This window comes from Arachis stenosperma, chromosome 4 (assembly GCF_014773155.1).
Source record: "Arachis stenosperma cultivar V10309 chromosome 4, arast.V10309.gnm1.PFL2, whole genome shotgun sequence".
Taxonomy (NCBI): domain Eukaryota; kingdom Viridiplantae; phylum Streptophyta; class Magnoliopsida; order Fabales; family Fabaceae; genus Arachis; species Arachis stenosperma.
Genome location: NC_080380.1, coordinates 132,818,541 through 132,830,990, shown reverse-complemented (window position 1 = coordinate 132,830,990; position 12,450 = coordinate 132,818,541). Strand labels below are relative to the sequence as shown.

At 39.9% G+C, this 12,450-nt stretch overlaps 1 non-coding gene across 1 annotated transcript; it reads left to right on the top strand.

Annotated features, from left to right (window-relative positions):
- The first annotated feature begins 740 nt into the window (after positions 1-740).
- Positions 741-848, top strand: LOC130978679 (small nucleolar RNA R71). Its single transcript, XR_009086298.1, has one exon. It is a non-coding gene; the product is annotated as a small nucleolar RNA R71 (small nucleolar RNA).
- Positions 849-12,450: the final 11,602 nt, after the last annotated feature.

Sequence of the window (12,450 nt, the reverse complement as noted above, 5' to 3'; positions counted from 1 at the left end):
CTCCTTTTGGATTTTCTTCTGTATTGCTTGGGAGAGTACTAGGAGGGAGTTCAGTAACTTTCTTGCTCAGCTGTCCCACTTGTCCTTTCCAAATTTCTGATGGAGGACCTTGTTTCATTCATGAAACTTTGAGTGGTTTTGATTAGATCAGAGACCATGGTTGCTAAGTCAGAGGTATTCTGCTTAGAACTCTCTGTCTGTTGCTGAGAAGATGATGAAAAAGGCTTGCTATTGCTAAGCCTGTTTCTTCCACCATTATTATTGAAACCTTGTTGAGGCCTCTCTTGATTCTTCCATGAGAGATTTGGGTGATTTCTCCATGAAGAATTATAGGTGTTACCATAGGGTTCTCCTAGGTAATTCACCTCTTCCATTGAAGGGTTCTCAGGATCATAAGCTTCTTCTTCAGATGAAGCATCCTTAGTACTGCTTGGTGCATTTTGCATTCCAGACAGACTTTGAGAAATCAAATTGACTTGTTGAGTCAATATTTTATTCTGAGCCAAAATGGCGTTCAGAGTATCAATCTCAAGAACTCCTTTCTTCTGACTTGTCCCATTGTTCACAGGATTTCTCTCAGAAGTGTACATGAATTGGTTATTTGCAACCATTTCAATTAGTTCTTGAGCCTCTGTAGGCATCTTCTTCAGATGAAGAGATCCTCCAGCAGAGCTATCTAAGGACATCTTAGATAGTTCAGAGAGACCATCATAGAAAATACCTATGATGCTCCATTCAGAAAGCATGTCAGAAGGACATTTTCTGATTAATTGTTTGTATCTTTCCCAAGCTTCATAGAGGGATTCTCCATCCTTCTGTCTGAAGGTTTGGACTTCCACTCTAAGCTTACTCCATCTTTGTGGTGGAAAGAACTTTGCCAAGAAGGCATTGACTAGCTTTTCCCAAGAGTCCAGGCTTTCTTTAGGTTGAGAGTCCAACCATATTCTAGCTCTGTCTCTTACAGCAAAAGGGAATAGCATCAGTCTATAGACCTCAGGGTCTACCCCATTAGTCTTGACTGTGTCACAGATTTGCAAGAATTCAGCTAAGAACTGATGAGGATCTTCCATTGGAAGTCCATGGAACTTGCAATTCTGTTGCATTAGAGAAACTAATTGAGGTTTAAGCTCAAAGTTGTTTGCTCCAATGGCAGGGATAGAGATGCTTCTCCCATAGAAGTCGGGAGTAGGTGCAGTAAAGTCACCCAGCACCTTCCTTGCATTGTTTGCATTATTGTTGTTTTCGGCTGCCATGTGTTCTTCTTCTTTGAAGAATTCGGTCAGGTCCTCTAAAGAGAGTTGTGCTTTGGCTTCTCTTAGCTTTCTCTTCAAGGTCCTTTCGGGTTCAGGGTCAGTTTCAACAAGAATGCCTTTGTCTCTGCTCCTGCTCATATGAAAGAGAAGAGAACAAGAAAATGTGGAATCCTCTATGTCACAGTATAGAGATTCCTTGAGGTGTCAGAGGAAAAGAGAAATAGAAAGAAGAAGGAGAAGAAGAATTCGAACTTTACTTAGATAAGGTTCGAATTGTGCATTGAGAAGGAGTGGTACTCCATAAATAGAAGGATGTGAGAAGGAGGGGAGAAGATTTTCGAAAATTCAATTAAAAATATTTTGAAAACATTTTGAAAAACACTTAATTGATTTTCGAAAATCAAAGTGGAAAGGAAACCAAGTGATTTTTGAAAAAAATTTTTAAATTAGAAATCAGAAAGATTTGATTGAAAACTATTTTGAAAAAGATGTGGTTAAGAAGATATGATTGGTTTTAAAGAGATGTGATTTGAAAACAATTTTAAAAGATATGATTTGAAAACAATTTTAAAAGGATTTGATTTGAAAAATTAATGACTTGCCTAACAAGAAAAGATATGATTCAAACATAAAACCTTCCTCAACAGAAAAGGCAAAAAATGTTCAATCAAATCATTAATTGTTAGTAAGTATCTTTGAAAAAGGAAAGAAATTAATTTTGAAAACATTTGATTGAAAAGATTTGATTTGAAAAAGATTTGATTTTGAAAAACTTTGAAAACTTGAAAAAAAATTGATTTTGAAAACAAAATCTTCCCCCTAGCACCATCCTGGCGTTAAACGCCCAGAATGGTATCCATTCTGGCGTTTAACGCCCAAAATGCACCCTTTTTGGGCGTTAAACGCCCAACCAGGTACCCTGGCTGGCGTTTAAACGCCAGTCTGCCTTCTTCACTGGGCATTTTCGAATGCCCAGCTTTTTCTGTATAATTCCTCTGCAGTATGTTCTGAATCTTCAATTCTCTGTATTATTGACTTGAAAAGACACAAATTAAAAATATTTTTGGATTTTTAACAATCAAAATGCAACAAGAATCAAATAACAATGCATGCAAGACACCAAACTTAGCAGTTTGTATACTACTGACACTATATGAGACACATAAACACTCAAGTCAATAGAATTCAAAGATCAGAGTAAGAAATCATCAAAAATTACTTGAAGATCCTTAAGACACAAGAATGAATGCATGCAATTGACACCAAACTTAAGATGAGACACTAGACTCAAGCAAGAAACATAAAATCTTTTTGGTTTTTATGATTTTCTAATTTTTATTTTTTTTTTGTGTTTTTCGAAAATTAAGTGAAAACATCAAAATTCTTAATGAGAATTCCAGGGATCAGTGCAATGCTAGTCTAAGGCTTCGGTCCAGGAATTAGACATGGCTTCACAGCCAGCCAAGCTTTCAAAGAAAGCTTCGGTCCAAAACACTAGACATGGCCAAAGGCCAGCCAAGCCTTAGCAGATCACTGCTCCAAAAGCAAGATGAACAAGCTCCTGTGATGATAAGTTGAAACCTCGGTCCAATGAAATTAGACATGGCTTTACAGCCAGCCAGATTTCAGCAAATCATCATGAAACTCTAGAATTCATCTTCAAGAATTTCGAAAAAAAAATAAATGCCTAATCTAAGCAACAAGATGAACCGTCAGTTGTCCATACACAAGAACAATCCCCGGCAACGGCGCCAAAAACTTGGTGTTGTTGCCGGATCAAAACATGGCACTGTTATTGCAGGGAACAAATGCGAAACTGTAGTTAGGACATTTAATTCCCCGGCAACGGCGCCAAAAACTTGGTGCACGAAATTGTGATCAATACTTTTCAAAACATAAAAAATCCCTAGTAATGGCTCCAAGAACTTGGTGCTCAATACCATGGCATAAACACAACTTCGCACAACTAACCAGCAAGTGCACTGGGTCGTCCAAGTAATAAACCTTACGCGAGTAAGGGTCGATCCCACGGAGATTGGTGGTATGAAGCAAGCTATGGTCATCTTGTAAATCTTAGTCAGGCAGACTCAAATGGATATGGTGATGAACGAAAATAACATAAAGATAGAGATAGAGATACTTATGTATATCATTGGTGAGAGCTTCAGACAAGCGTATGAAGATGCCTTCCCTTCCGTCTCTCTGCTTTCCTACTGCCTTCATCCAATCCTTCTTACTCCTTTCCATGGCAAGCTCGTGTAGGGTTTCACCGTTGTCAATGGCTACCTCCCATCCTCGCAGTGAAAGCTAATGCTAACGTACTCTGTCACAGTACGGCCAATCACCGGTTTGGTTCCCGCTCCTACTGGAATAGAATCCCTCTTTTGCGTCTGTCACTAACGCCCAGCAGGTTAAAGTTTGAAGCACGTCACAGTCATTCAATCATTGAATCCTACTCAGAATACCACAGACAAGGTTTAGACCTTCCGGATTCTCTTGAATGCCGCCATCAAGTCCTGCCTATACCACGAAGATTCCGATTAAAGAATCCAAGAGATATTCACTAGAGCCTTGGTTGCTTGTAGAACAAAAGTGGTTGTCAGTCACCTTGTTCATGAGTGAGAATGATGATGAGTGTCACGGATCATCACCTTCATCATGTTGAAGAACAAGTGATATCTTGGATAAAGAACAAGCGGAATTGAATGGAAGAACAATAGTAATTGCATTAATACTCGAGGTACAGCAGAGCTCCACACCTTAATCTATGGTGTGTAGAAACTCCACCGTTGAAAATACATAAGAACAAGGTCTAGGCATGGCCGAATGGCCAGCCTCCCAAAGTGAGTTCATTCATCAAAACATGATCAAAAGACTCTCTATATCTATTACAATAGTAAAAGGTCCTACTTATAGAAAACTAGTAGCCTAAGGTGTACAAAGATGAGTAAATGACATAAAAATCCACTTCCGGGCCCACTTGGTGTGTGCTTGGGCTGAGCAATGAAGCATTTTCGTGTAGAGACTTCTCTTGGAGTTAAACGCCAGCTTTTATGCCAGTTTGGGCGTTTAACTCCCATTTAGGTGCCAGTTCCGGCGTTTAACGCTGGAATTTCTGTAGGTGACTTTGAACGCCGGTTTGGGCCATCAAATATTGGGCAAAGTATGGACTATTATATATTGCTGGAAAGCCCAGGATGTCTACTTTCCAACGCCGTTGAGAGCGCGCCAATTGGGCTTCTGTAGCTCCAGAAAATCTACTTCGAATGCAGGGAGGTCAGAATCCAACAGCATCTGCAGTCCTTTTCAGTCTCTGAATCAGATTTTTGCTCAGGTCCCTCAATTTCAGCCAGAAAATACCTGAAATCACAGAAAAACACACAAACTCATAGTAAAGTCCAGAAAAGTGAATTTTAACTAAAAACTAATAAAAATATACTAAGAACTCAACTAAAACTACTAAAAACATACTAAAAACAATGCCAAAAAGCGTACAAATTATCCGCTCATCACAACACCAAACTTAAATTGTTGCTTGTCCCCAAGCAACTAAAGATCAAATAAGATAAAAAGAAGAGAATATGCAATGAACTCCAAAAACATCTATGAAGATCAGTATTAATTAGATGAGCGGGGCTTTTAGCTTTTTGCCTCTGAATAGTTTTGGCATCTCACTCTATCCTTTGGAACTCAGAATGATTGGCTTCTTTAGGAACTCAGACTCCAGATAGTGTTATTGATTCTCCTAGTTAAGTATGATGATTCTTGAACACAGCTACTTTATTGAGTCTTGGCTGTGGCCCAAAGCACTCTGTCTTTCAGTATTACCACCGGATACATACATGCCACAGACACATAATTGGGTGAACCTTTTCAGATTGTGACTCAGCTTTGCTAAAGTCCCCAATTAGAGGTGTCCAGGGTTCTTAAGCACACTCTTATTGCCTTGGATCACAACTTTATTTCTTTCTTTCTCTTCTTTTTTTTTTCGTTTGCTTTCTGCTTCTCTTTTTTTTTCTTTTTTTTTTTGTATTCACTGCTTTTTCTTGCTTCAAGAATCATTTTTATGATTTTTCAGATCCTCAGTAACATGTCTCCTTTTTCATCATTCTTTCAAGAGCCAACATTCATGAACCACAAATTCAAAAGACATATGCACTGTTCAAGCATACATTCAGAGAACAAAAGTGTTGCCACCACATCAAAATAATTAAACTGTTATAAAATTCAAAATTCATGCAATTCTTTTTCTTTTCAATTAAGCACGTTTTTATTTAAGAAAGGTGATGGATTCATAGGACATTCATAACTTTAAGGCATAGATACTAAGACACTAATGATCATAAGACACAAACATGGATAAACATAAGCACTAAAATTCGAAAAACAGAAGAATAAAGAACAAGGAAATCAAGGAACGGGCCCACCTTAGTGATGGCGGCTCTTCCTTCCTCTTGAAGGTCCTATGGAGTGCTTGAGCTCCTCAATGTCTCTTCCTTGCCTTTGTTGCTCCTCTCTCATGATTCTTTGATCTTCTCTTATTTCATGGAGGAGAATGGAGTGTTCTTGGTGCTCCACCCTTAGTTGTCCCATGTTGGAACTCAATTCTCCTAGGGAGGTGTTTAGTTGCTCCCAATAGTTTTATGGAGGAAAGTGCATCCCTTGAGATGAACCTATCCATCTCCCATGACTCGGAGGTGGAAGCTTTTGCCTTCCCTTTCCTCTTTCTAGAGGTTTCTCCGGCCTTGGATGCCATAATGGTTATGGAAAAACGAAAAAGCAACGCTTTTACCACACCAAACTTAAAATGTTTGCTCGTCCTCGAGCAAAAGAAGAAAGAAGAGAGTAGAAGAAGAAGAAATGAGGAAGAGGGAGATGGTGGTGTATTCGGCCAAAGAGGGGGAGAAGTGGTATTTTGGTTGTGTGAAAATGAAGGAGTGAAGAAGGGTATATATAGGAGAGGGGGAGAATGTGGTTCGGCCATTTTGGGTGGGTTTGGGAGGGAAAGTGGTTTGAATTTGAAGGGTGAGGTTGGTGGGGTTTTATGAAGGATGGATGTGAGTGGTGAAGAGAGAGATGGGATTTGATAGGTGAAGGGTTTTGGGGAAGAGGTATTGAGGTGATTGGTGAATGGGGGAAGAAGAGAGAGAGTGGTGGTGGGGTTGGTGGGGATCCTGTGGGGTCCACAGATCCTGTGGTGTCAAGGAAAAGTCATCCCTGCACCAAATGTTGCTCAAAATCACGTTTTGAGCTATTTCTGGCGTTAAACGCCGGGCTGGTGCCCATTCCTGGCGTTTAACGCCAGGTTCTTGCCCTTTTCTGGTGTTTAACGCCAGTCTGGTGCCCCTTTCTGGCGTTAAACGCCCAGAATGGTGCCAGACTGGGCGTTAAACGCCCAACTGCTAGGTTTACTGGCGTTTGAACGCCAGCAACATCTTCCTCCAGGGTGTGCTGTTTTTCTTCCTGTTTTTCATTTTGTTTTTGCTTTTTCAATGGATTTTGTGACTTCTTATGATCATCAACCTACAAAAAACATAAAATAACAAAAGAAACTATATAAATTATAGTCATTGGGTTGCCTCCCAACAAGCGCTTCTTTAATGTCAGTAGCTTGACAGAGGGCTCTCATGGAGCCTCACAGATACTCAGAGCAATGTTGGAACCTCCCAACACCAAACTTAGAGTTTGAATGTGGGGGTTCAACACCAAACTTAGAGTTTGGTTGTGGCCTCCCAACACCAAACTTAGAGTTTGACTTTGGGGGCTCTATTTGTCTCTGATTTGAGGGAAGCTCTTCAAGCTTCTTCTCCATGGTGACAGAGGGATATCCTTGAGCCTTAAACACAAGGGATTCTTCATTCACTTGAATAATTAATTCACCTCTATCAACATCAATCACAGCCTTTGCTGTGGCTAGGAAGGGTCTGCCAAGGATGATGGATTCATCCATGCACTTCCCAGTCTCTAGGACTATGAAATCAGTAGGGATGTAATGGTCTTCAACTTTTACCAAAACATTCTCTACAAGTCCATGAGCTTGTTTTCTTGAGTTGTCTGCCATCTCCAATGAGATTCTTGCAGCTTGTACCTCAAAGATCCCTAGCTTCTCCATTACAGAGAGAGGCATGAGGTTCACACTTGACCCTAAGTCACACAAGGCCTTCTTGAAGGTTATGGTACCTATGGTACAAGGTATTGAGAACTTCCCAGGATCTTGTCTCTTTTGAGGTAATTTCTGCCTAGACAAGTCATCCAGTTCTTTGGTGAGCAAGGGAGATTCATCTTCCCAAGTCTCATTTCCAAATAACTTGTCATTTAGCTTCATGATTGCTCCAAGATATTTAGCAACTTGCTCTTCAGTGACATACTCATCCTCTTCAGAGGAAGAATACTCATCAAAGCTCATGAAAGGCAGAAGTAAGTCCAATGGAATCTCTATGGTCTCATTTTGAGCCTCAGATTCCCATGGTTCCTCATTGGGGAACTCAGTGGAGGGTGGTGCACGCCCATTGAGGTCTTCCTCAGTGGCGTCCACCTCCTCTCTTTCCTCTCCATATTCGGCCATGTTTATGGCTTTGCACTCTCCTTTTGGATTTTCTTCTGTATTGCTTGGGAGAGTACTAGGAGGGAGTTCAGTAACTTTCTTGCTCAGCTGTCCCACTTGTCCTTCTAAATTTCTGATGGAGGACCTTGTTTCATTCATGAAACTTTGAGTGGTTTTGATTAGATCAGAGACCATTGTTGCTAAGTCAGAGGGGTTCTGCTTAGGATTCTCTGTCTGTTGCTGAGAAGATGATGGAAAAGGTTTGCCATTGTTAAACCTGTTTCTTCCACCATTATTATTATTGAAACCTTGTTGAGGTCTCTCTTGGCGCGAAATTGTGATCACTACTTTTCAAAACATAAACAATCCCTAGTAATGGCTCCAAAGACTTGGTGCTCAATACCATGGCATAAACACAACTTCGCACAACTAACCAGCAAGTGCACTGGGTCGTCCAAGTAATAAACCTTACGCGAGTAAGGGTCGATCCCACGGAGATTGGTGGTATGAAGCAAGCTATGGTCATCTTGTAAATCTTAGTCAGGCAGACTCAAATGGATATGGTGATGAACGAAAATAACATAAAAGATAAAGATAGAGATACTTATGTATATCATTGGTGAGAGCTTCAGACAAGCGTATGAAGATGCCTTCCCTTCCGTCTCTCTGCTTTCCTACTGCCTTCATCCAATCCTTCTTACTCCTTTCCATGGCAAGCTCGTGTAGGGTTTCACCGTTGTCAATGGCTACCTCCCATCCTCGCAGTGAAAGCTAATGCTAACGTACTCTGTCACAGTACGGCCAATCACCGGTTTGGTTCCCGCTCCTACTGGAATAGAATCCCTCTTTTGCGTCTGTCACTAACGCCCAGCAGGTTAAAGTTTGAAGCACGTCACAGTCATTCAATCATTGAATCCTACTCAGAATACCACAGACAAGGTTTAGACCTTCCGGATTCTCTTGAATGCCGCCATCAAGTCCTGCCTATACCACGAAGATTCCGATTAAAGAATCCAAGAGATATTCACTAGAGCCTTGGTTGCTTGTAGAACAAAAGTGGTTGTCAGTCACCTTGTTCATGAGTGAGAATGATGATGAGTGTCACGGATCATCACATTCATCAAGTTGAAGAACAAGTGATATCTTAGAACAAGAACAAGCGGAATTGAATGGAGAAACAATAGTAATTGCATTAATACTCGAGGTACAGCAGAGCTCCACACCTTAATCTATGGTGTGTAGAAACTCCACCGTTGAAAATACATAAGAACAAGGTCTAGGCATGGCCGAATGGCCAGCCTCCCAAAGTGAGTTCAATCATCAAAACATGATCAAAAGACTCTCCATATCTATTACAATAGTAAAAGGTCCTACTTATAGAAAACTAGTAGCCTAAGGTGTACAAAGATGAGTAAATGACATAAAAATCCACTTCCGGGCCCACTTGGTGTGTGCTTGGGCTGAGCAATGAAGCATTTTCGTGTAGAGACTTCTCTTGGAGTTAAACGCCAGCTTTTATGCCAGTTTGGGCGTTTAACTCCCATTTAGGTGCCAGTTCCGGCGTTTAACGCTGGAATTTCTGTAGGTGACTTTGAACGCCGGTTTGGGCCATCAAATCTTGGGCAAAGTATGGACTATTATATATTGCTGGAAAGCCCAGGATGTCTACTTTCCAACGCCGTTGAGAGCGCGCCAATTGGGCTTCTGTAGCTCTAGAAAATCCACTTCGAGTGCAGGGAGGTCAGAATCCAACAGCATCTGCAGTCCTTTTCAGTCTCTGAATCAGATTTTTGCTCAGGTCCCTCAATTTCAGCCAGAAAATACCTGAAATCACAGAAAAACACACAAACTCATAGTAAAGTCCAGAAAAGTGAATTTTAACTAAAAACTAATAAAAATATACTAAGAACTCAACTAAAACTACTAAAAACATACTAAAAACAATGCCAAAAAGCGTACAAATTATCCGCTCATCAGTAGTGCAATCCAGGAAAATCCCTCAATAAATCTCTGGTAATATCCGGCTAGGCCCAAGAAACTTCTGACTTCTGTCACCGTCGTTGGTCTTTCCCATTCCATCACCGCCTCTACTTTCAAAGGATCTACCACTATTCCTCTTTTGCTCACCATGTGACCTAGGAACTTTACTTCCTCCTTCCAGAACTCACACTTGGACAACTTAGCATACAATTTCTACTCCTTTAAGATTTTCAACACAATTCTCAAGTGTTCCTCATGCTCCTTCGCCGTCTTATAATAAACTAAGATGTCGTCTATGAAAACCACCACGAATTTGTCCAAAAAGGGACGAAATACTCAATTCATGTAATCCATGAACACAGCAGGTGCATTCGTCAACCCAAAGGACATAACCGCAAATTCGTAGTGTCCATAACGCGTCCTAAACGCAGTTTTCGGAATATCATCCTCCTTCACCCTTATCTGATGGTAACCGGATCTTAAATCAATCTTAGAAAACACTTCAACTCCTTGCAGTTGATCCATTAAGTCATCTATACCTGGTAACGGGTACTTGTTCTTCACAGTCACTTTGTTTAACTGCCGGTAATCCACGCAAAGTCACATTTCTCCGTCTTTCTTCACCAATAAAACTGGCGCTCCCCACGAAGATACACTCGGTCGAATGAACTTCTTGTTTAAAAGTACTTCCAACTGAGCCTTTAGTTTAGCCAGCTCTATCGGAGCCATTCGATACGGCACAATCAACACTAGTCCGGCTCCCGACACCAATTCAATTACAAATTCAATCTCTCTTTGAGGTGGAAATTCAGGAATATCTTCCAAGAACACCTCCGAAAAGTCTCTAACTAACGAGATTTGATCTAACTTCTGATTATCACCTAATGCATTTGCAGTCAACAGGATATAACCCTGACACTCTTCCCCACGACAGTGCACTATCATGGAGTTTAGGTAATAACCCTCAGCTATCACTGCTCCATTTTTTCCTTCCGGCATAAACTAAATTGACCTCTCAAAGCAATCCAATAAAACCCGATTCTTTGACAACCAGTCAAACCCCAAAATCATCTCCAACCCAACCATTGATAAACAAATCAAATCATGCACAAAAACTCTACCCTCAAGCTTGAAACCTACTTGTCTACAACCTGACCTAGTCACAAATGTCTAATGCGGAGTATGTACATGCAATTCAAATGCTAATTCTGACACTTTCAAGCCAAGTTCCACAACTTTGTCAAATGAAATAAACGAATGCGAAGCTCCAGTATCATACAATGCAACCAAGATTTTATCACCAATTAAACAGTTACCTCTCATCAGAGGTGTAACACCCTCACTATCAAGATGTCACGCTTTCGGCTGCGCTACTCTAATAGCAAGAAGTATTACGACAACTTCATATATTTAATAATAAAATAGGAGCCTTTGACTCGAAATCGTATCACTGATCTTTTTGAAAACCGGAAAAAGAATACTTTTTAAATAAAACAAAACAAGCATATACATGTACCAAACTTCCTACTCAAGTAACTTATACATATTATCTACATACAAATCATACAACTCCTATCCCTCTTACAAAAAATTGCAAGAAATAAGGTGAGGGAAAAATAAAAACTGGGGTAATACAAATTAATGTCGAATAGACAGAAAACGAATAAAATTCTTCTAAAGCTTCGTCGCCTATATCCTGAAAAGGTAAAGCTGTAGGGGGTGGGAACCTAACCACATGGTCTCACCACAGAGTTTCAGAATTGTCATAATAAGATATTTAAAGAGAAATCTATTTCTAAGCTCAGTGATTATTGTTTGTCCTTTGAATCTTTTAAAAACCTATAACTAGTCATCCAAAAATCCTTTTTGAAAATTCAATGTTTAAATATCCATAAATCCAAAACCTTTCTTTTCTTATAAGAAAATATTAATCAGAAATCAACCACGTAATCAATCAACTTAATCATCAATTCAGCACCAAAGCTCATTCTCAAAAGTAGCACACCAGGACAAACACAGGCAAAACAGACAAAGAAAGCATAGGTTTAGGTAGCAGTTACAGCAAATAGTTCAGGTAGCAGTTAATAACAGTTTAACAATTAGGCAAACCAAAACAAAATTCAAACCCAAGCAAAGCATACAAATGCATATGATGTATGCCTGTCCTATGGTTAATGTGCTCATATGTTGGTTATACAGCCAAGTCGACAAGTCCGGTTTGCTAAACCATTGGACTGTCCCCGGACGTGCATCCCCATGAGTCTATGCATAGTTTTTTCTCATATATATATATATATCAAATTGCTCAATGGGGGTACCATTTCCGGGAATTTATAAGTGCCTGGTCACTCTTACGTCGTAGGGTCAACAGAGTATCGAGTCTTAACCTGAAGCAGTGGTGGCAAGTCGCTGTGTCTACCCAGGAAAACTCGTGTCTCAGATAATTCAAATTCATAAGCCATATGAATCATTTATTCATCATTCATCAATATCTAAGTCATTCTCAATATCATCATCATTTGTCAATCCATATCTCATTTCCAAATCCATTCAAAAATCATATTTCGAAGTCAATTCTCATCATCCTTCTTTCTATTCTGTTCATCAACAATCTCAATTCACAATATAATTCTTTCTTTTCTAAATAAATAAATCTTAAAACATATAATGTTT